This window comes from Larimichthys crocea, chromosome XXIII (genome assembly GCF_000972845.2).
Source record: "Larimichthys crocea isolate SSNF chromosome XXIII, L_crocea_2.0, whole genome shotgun sequence".
In the NCBI taxonomy this organism is placed as follows: Eukaryota; Metazoa; Chordata; class Actinopteri; family Sciaenidae; genus Larimichthys; species Larimichthys crocea.
Genome location: NC_040033.1, coordinates 16,984,666 through 16,992,816, shown reverse-complemented (window position 1 = coordinate 16,992,816; position 8,151 = coordinate 16,984,666).

Genomic DNA, 8,151 nt, shown 5'->3' with positions numbered 1-8,151 from the left:
TTATGATAAACAAAAACTCATACTGAGGAATAACACACACCCCTTTATGATAAACAAAAACTCATACTGAGGAAATGCTATCTCACTGTGTTGTAGTGAGGAGCTTTTTTTTACGTTTAAAGGCAATTATGTATTTATTTTTATTTAATATAATATTTTTGCATTCTTGTTCATGCCTTACAACTTATTTATCAAAATTAAAATTGTCGTTTTATTGATCTCCTTGTGATGAATACTGCCTGAAAGTTCAAATTCACCAGTCTGTGTTTAGAAATGCATCACGGAATCAACCCACCGCCTGATTTATTAGTGAGTGATGAGGAAGTGTAACCATGTGACTCAGTCCAGCTCTGTGACTTTGCAGAAACGGAGATATTCAGAGAGCCAGCCGCTGATTCTTGTTGCTTCATGACAAGATCAGATGTAGTATGACGTCTTGTGTTATTTGCTTTTCAGTACATTTGTTCAAATCCCTCCTGACAAACATGAAAAAAAATGACATGAGCTTGAATATTGGCATTAAGTTTAGATTTGTCTCCATCCAGTGGTACAAAAAACAAATTACATGCACAACTTAACTAGAAGTATGCTGGAATGGTTGTTAAAGAACACGATGTAAGTATTTATGAGGACAGATGTGGAAGTCAATTTTGTATATCTCATGAAATGCTGAGTCATCGTTACCATCATCAATGTCATTCTTCCTCCTCTCATAGAGATCTCACTATTTTAACATTTTAACCATAATTAACTCACATGTATGTAGCAGGTCATGATATTTTTTCTCCTCCTTTTCCTTCTGCCTCATCTTAAACACACTTCACACATTCATCATTCACTACAATAGCACAGCACCACGCCACTACAATATTTCATTTAAAGGTGTAATAGTAATGTATTATTTTGTATTAAGAACAAGTTAATGGATGTAGAATGAGGAGGAAGGATATCATCAGCGAGGTTGGTCTGGGAGAACACCTTGAAGGCCGGACAGAGAGAGACAGAAAGGTGGACCAGGTTTAAGTAGCTTAGGTGAGCTGGAAACAGGCTGTCCAGCAGAGAGAAGTATTAATGGAGCAGTGAAATATACTTGGCCTTATCATTGATTTGGAAAATGCTGAAGAAGCCACAGGAAAGTGTATGTAATGTTAGCAACGGGGATCCTTATATAAAAATCTGCTAATAAAAATGTAAATGCTTTGTAAGCACACCACAAACAATAAGTTCTCCATTATTCACAGATGCTGATACTCCATAATGCTGCTTTGTTATCTCCTTCTTCTTCTTCTGGGAGAGGGAATAGCTTCCTTTGCATTAGCCATCCTCCTTCCCCTCAGGCGTTTACAGCAATCATATGGTTTCACTCCATGGGGTGCTGGGAAGATGGCTTGGCTGGAAACCGCAGAAATGACTCTGCCAGCTGGAAACTTGAGTGGAGCCTCTTCATTTTGTGTTTCATCCGAGCTCATCAGTTTTTTAGCCTTCAGCCCCTTTGCTTCTTCACATGACGTGACAGCTCTGTATCCGTTAAATTATGTCATCTGCTACAGTTACAGTATGTCATAAGAAAGTGGATCCGAACTAAACAGTCTCCACAGGGATTTCTGAATGCTGCAGCAACATACTGTATGCAAGTTTACATGATAGTGCTACTGTAAGAATAAACTACAGCACTAAGTGACAGAATTACAAAACATCTAATTAAACCAATCAGAGACACCAGCTTTATCTCTCTAGTGTGGAGCCTAGAGTGAGATCTTCTGGTTGGCAAGTTGCCATGGGTGACTATTTCACCTGTACAGTAAACGGACGTGCGTATTTAAAGGGGAAGCTAAGCCTTTGTCTCTGCCTGTTGCACTCTGTCAGCTTCATCCTAAAAGCCTGTAATGGAAAAGAATGGTTGAATAAACTGCACTGAAGGTAAATGAATGTTTTCATGTCTGTTCGTGGAGATTTAACGTGAGAGAGGATCACCCTGCAGGTAAAGCTCCTGAGGCGCGAGGCTCTTCAAAGTCACTTTTTTTTACTCTTGCACCTTGACAGACAGGTGTGTTGGAAAGCCAGAAAGGACAACATGTATGTCTGTATGTTGTCGCCATCGTTGTTGCTTAGCAGCCATTGCTGAGGTGTTCTGCCTGGGGGGTATCTAAAGATGTTTTTGCTTTTTAGTTAAGTTATTTCTCATTCACACACAACTACACGTGTATTGTAAATGCCTAGAAGGCTCTACCAGATGCTGGATATTAATAAAAGAAACTTTTAATCAAGTGTTATCATAGTGAATTATTATGTTGTTCTATCAGATGCAGAAAAGAGTAAAATGATTGTTGAACATAAACGTCATTTGTACAGGCAGAACTAAACCCCACATTCTTTAGTGTAACATCATTACAAAAAAATATGACTCGCATTTACACAAATGTGTGTCGTCAAGCATGGGACAGCTAATGATGAGTTTTGAATTTATACCCAATATGAGATTCTAAACAATACTTTTACACTTATTGCTAATAGCCAAATTGCATTCATCTTTAAAAGTGACTTTTTTTTAATGCAAAAAGTTCTTGTTGAATCATTTTTTGCATCCAAAATGGTGTCGCTAACAGAAGATGCTATATCATTCAGCGACGTGGACGAGGAGTAAACAAATTCATTAAATGTTCAACATTATCGATGAGTCAGTAAAATAAGAGTCTGCAGCAGAGGTGCTTTGAGGCGCACAGTGAAAAAGATAACATGGGAACTTTTGCTCATAAGCTCTGAACACAAAGCACAGCTGAGGCTGATGGGAACTGTTTTCACAGGTATGGGGGCGGCTCGGTGGTGCAGTGGTTAACACTGTCTCAAGAAGGTTCCTGGTTCGAACCTCAGCTGGGGCCTTTCTGTGTGGAGTTTGCCTGTCCCTGTGTCAGCATGGGTTCTCTCTGGGTAAAGACATGCAGGTTAATTGGTGATTCTCAATTGCCCATAGATGTGAGAGAATGTGAGTGTGAACATGAATGTTGCTGCTGTCTGTACTAACCTTATGACAATTTTTCAGTCTTAATTGCAAATGTCAAGCTCATGGTGGTACTAGTGGAAAAGACCCTCCATTAGACTGTATCAAAGCTACGCAGTGTTAATTAGCTGATAGGTGATACATAATATCAGCAACAGAAATAGCAATATAGCAGTTAATCCTAATCCATTATCAGGCATTAGTGAAGCCTCTGAGGCTGACTGTAACCCTTCTCTCCCAGCAGAGGTCACTCATGACCCCATCTCACATCTCAGTGGTGGTCCGTCCCTGAAGGAGGACCTCACTCTCTATCAAATTACATTTCCCGCTTGTAATTTTAGACCAGAAACCTCATCCCTTATTGCATTTGCTCACTTGCTAGCAGCATCCCAGAGGAAATCTGGTCCCAATTTGAGCAGGTTTGTGCAATATAGGCTCACATTGATTGTTTGTTTATTGGCTGGAGGCTGTCATTCAGATTGGTCCTCATTGTTGGGATGAGGTTTTAGCAGAGGTTGTGTCCTAAAGGGAGGGAGTTCAATCTGTATCCATCCCAGGAGATGAACTGCTGCCTCATAAATGAACCACATGGAGCAAGTTAACAGCACAGGCACATTTTCAAACTGTGTATTAATATTACTGAAAAAATATATATATGTTAATGAAATTAATGTTAAATAAAAGTGGTTTCAAGATGAAAAAATACTTAAATAATCAGGACTCAAGAAGAAATAGAGAAAATAAAATAATGAGAAAATATTGCTTATACACAATAAAAGTTTGTTTCTGAGTGAAAGTATGTGTTTTCAGCTTTATAACCGGACAAAAAGCTGTTTAAGGTTCTTCTCTAACATCAGGTGTGATGGCTCTTTTCCATGTTTTATCCATTTTCCCGACCAGAAATAATATTGCACCCAGTCAAACCCGGTCAAAGTCTGGGTGGGGTCTGGGGTGTCCCCTTTCAGAAGCCAAAAAACAACACAAGTCGCATATAATCATACAAGTACAACCATAGTGAAATGAATGACGAGCAGTGAAACGCCATATGACACCAGCATATTCTTTGATTTCACCTCTGCCACTGTGAACAATAACACGACACATTTTACCCATGAACGTGCTGAAAAGCAGCACGTCTGACTTTTCCACCAGCAATTAAACGTGACATGCAATTTTATGTCAGAGAAAACTCCACACACGTATAAAACCTATGCACACACTTTCAACAGTCTGTAAATATTTGCCTTATTCGTAGACATTCATATTCAGAGGAAGCATTTAATATCATCTATATATATATATCATTATTGATAGATCATCTTTAACTTGAGTTAATAGTTGGTTGCGGACTAGAAACTGTATATATGAACACCCACATACTCACAAAGTGTTGTTTTTATTTGTGGATCATGCAACACACATTTCTCTGTCATATTTGTCTTGACATAGCCACCTAGTAAGTCCTTTATTGATACCCATTATGTAGTAAACTGTAATTTGCAGGCAGTGTTACCAAAAACAATTATATTGCTAATAAAATCACATTATTGCGCCCTAAATAAAGCTCCGTAGGCATTTCTGTAATCCTTGCACTCGCTTGCTTTTTGTTCTGTTGCATTAAAGTCTCAACCAAGTGTAAAGATGAAATGGCGACGCTGTGTTTGTGTTTCTCATCTTCTCCATTCAAAGAGTGCACTTCAGATTACTTACAGTTTATTTTCCATCTTCCACATTAAAGTGGGATCATGTAAAACACACAGTGGACCGGCTATTGTGGGGTAATGATGTGCAAAAAGTGGAGAGCCGTGAACGTTGTTCTCCATGAACAGAATATTATTGTGCTCATTCTGCGTGTCTTGTGACGTGACGCGTCATTTAGGCTGATATATGAGGCTCATTAAAATATTATACTTTGAGATGCTTCCTGGTGTTTTTGATCTGATTTTAAATGCAGCGAACACACTGTACGTGTGCATTTAACCATTATGATTATTAAAAAAAACAAGCAGTGCTTAAGTTTTATTTCTTTTTCTTTAATAGGCTGATTAAATTGAGAGTATTGTTACCAACAGGCAGGGTTAATAGAGTTCGCATTTGGTATCAGGGATGTATATTTTCAGCAGCAAATCACAATGAAGGAACAAAATGACGAGAAAAGTGCCACAAAGAATACAAAGAGATGGTTTATAATGTCAGGTAATAGCAAAAAGGTTGTGAACTGATTTCTTTTCCCTCTCTGATTGCCACACGGGAACAAATGAGCGAGCTGCCAATCTGCTGAACTGATTTCGGGGGGCCTTGGGTTGCTGATTAATGAAATGTGGGAGGACAAAAAAGATGGCTGTGAGCGCTGCCACAGCCTACCCACAATCCCTCACTGCTTTTTCTGATTGGGCTAATCACCCTATTGTCCCTCAGCACTTTAAGTCTGGGATTTTAACACCAAGAAGAAAAAAGACTGACGGAAGGGATCACACAGAAAAACTGCATTTTTTTCTTTTTTTTATCCCCCACACCATCTCCCTTCTTCTCCCACATCAAATCCTGCACCATTACCTCCAGTTTTTCCATAACGCCTCATGTGTCATCCATCTAGCTCACTTTAATGGCAGCCTCATAATTATTTAGATGATTATGTGTTGCAAGCCATTTAGCATGCTCAATGACACATGTTTAATTTATTTGCCGCTGCAGCAGCATCTCGTAGAGGAACAGAGGAAAGAATTGAAGTCGGGCGACGGTGGCGTTGCTGCTACTGTGGCGCTGGTAGTGAAGCAAATCACCGCCAAAATTGTTTGATAAATTGCAGCTGTTGATATAATATGCTATGCCACATCAAAGAGCTAATGTGATACAAATAAGGTGTGCTTTGTGTAGCATTGCAAGGCAACGTTTGCTCGGGCTAATGGCGTGTGTCTTGGTTGACCAGTGAACCCACATAACGCACTGCACCATTGAGCAAGCTATTAGGACATGATAATGGGCGAAGCTGCCGGATGCTGAATGTAGCCTCATTTCTTTCAAGGTTTTCACAACTCCGGCTGAAGGGAAACAGAGAAACACAGAAAATGACCTTCTTCTTTTTTTCTTTTGGAAGGAAATTAAAATATTTTCATTTCCCAGGAAGGAAAATATATTTTAGGGCATCTACAGTTGACTGTAGAGCTCAAATATACTTGAAAATATCATTTTTTGCAGCAAAAAAATGTAATTTGGAGGAAAATGTAGCAAAATGTATGTGAAAAGGCATGTTCTACCTACAGCACTGCAGCCGCAGTAGTGTCAAGCAGCCACTAGAGAGTAGTATAACCTCATTGAAAGGTAACAGATGGTACAGATTCGGTGGAATCTGTACCATCTGTTAGGGATAGAAAACATTTATGTTTTTGACATGTTTTTTCCATATACAGTCGGTTCATTCTGTGTATTTTATTCTCAGTAGATTCATTTTTTCTTTGTGAAGCTCGATTAAAATGAGACAAATGAGGATGGAAAGAAACTTTTGCTTTATGTTTCCCCTCTTTTTATCTACAGGTGTGTAAAACATTAATGCTTTTATTTAAAGGTCTCCTTCACTCAAATCTCTATGTCAAGTTTTAACTTCACTTGGACATTTCAGAATGGCGTATGTGCAGAGTTTGTCACTAGAAACTGTCACTTCTTCTGTATCCATAATTCATTTTGTGCGCACCTCAAATCTGAGTTTACTGTGAGCAGATGTCAGGATTTTGTGACATCACAAGTTTGGAAGCCAATCATGGTCCAGTGTGTGACTTGAACATTTGAAAAACAAAAAATGAGACATATACTGAGAATGGACGTCTGTCAAGAAAAAGGCATCATTTTTTCCAATAAGGGAGAAGAAATAGATGAAATAGAATTCATTTTTGTGGAGTATCCATATCTGACACAATTATTTGTCAGAGTTTTTGTCTTAAAACATTTCTGGAGGGGGGTCTTTGAGTACCAGAAGTTCTCTCTGAAGACTCTGCAGGGCGGTCAGCACAGATTTGTGCTTGCATGGTGCTGAACGGCACAGCTTGCAGACACAACGTCGAGTGCAGTCTGTTGCAGCTGGGTCTTGATGTGCGCTGAAGTCTGTCACTGCACTCCCAGACCGCTCCGTCATCCCCAGCATCTGCTGTGACTTCTTGTTGGAGAAGTTTCTGGAACAGTCACAGTTCTCGGGTTGTCAGCACCTGGTGTTCCTGCCTGCATCCCTGCACACGTACATTTAACGAGTTATAAATGAGACTTTGTTCTCGATGATTTGCCTGCTTAAATAAAAGGTTAAATGAAATGATATTCCAGAGCCAAACAAGCATGTTGTTGTCAATCATTTCCAAAATCTATTACAATGCCAAGTTTTATTACTTGATTGTACCCCCGTTGTTTCAAATCCCAAGTTTTATTACTTGATTGTACCCCCGTTGTTTCAAATCTTTGACTGTAATTCTCAGCAGTGGTTGAGTGCTGTTTGGTTACATTTTTTGCATTTTAGCAATACGTATATATATATATACATACCCATAAAAGTATGTTATATATATGATATATATATATATATATATATATATATATATAGATATATATATAATATATATAATATTCAGAACAGCAGATTCAGCCTCGGCTTTTGGTGTTTACCAACTGACCCAGAAAACCCTGCAAACATTTATCAGTAGTGCTTGTGTTTATGCTGTTGATTGTATGAAATGTATACATAGAAAGTGAGGCTGTCTTATTTAGCTTCGACTTTCCGTTGTGTGCGAATGAACAAAAGGAAAACTGAAGACATTGCTTGCTTTTTGGAGGTGGAACAAAACATCACAGTCATTTTAATACTGTAAGACTACAAATATAATTTCACTCAGCAGCTGTGTGTAAAGGGTTTGATGTGAGCATCAAGTTTCCAGCTGTAAAATTAGCAGTGGTTCAACCTAATAGTGATTTTTTTTTTTAAGAATGGCTAATGGTAATGTGTCATTTTTTGCATTTGTATGATAAATGTACTAATGTTTTTTTTTTATTTTTATGAGGTTTGTCCATAAATCTCTTCTGTTATGAGCATTGGACATTTGAAGTAGTCATAGCAGGAAGAGCACAGGTGGAGCTAATACCTGTGCACTTTACCAGAAATGACAATCAAAACA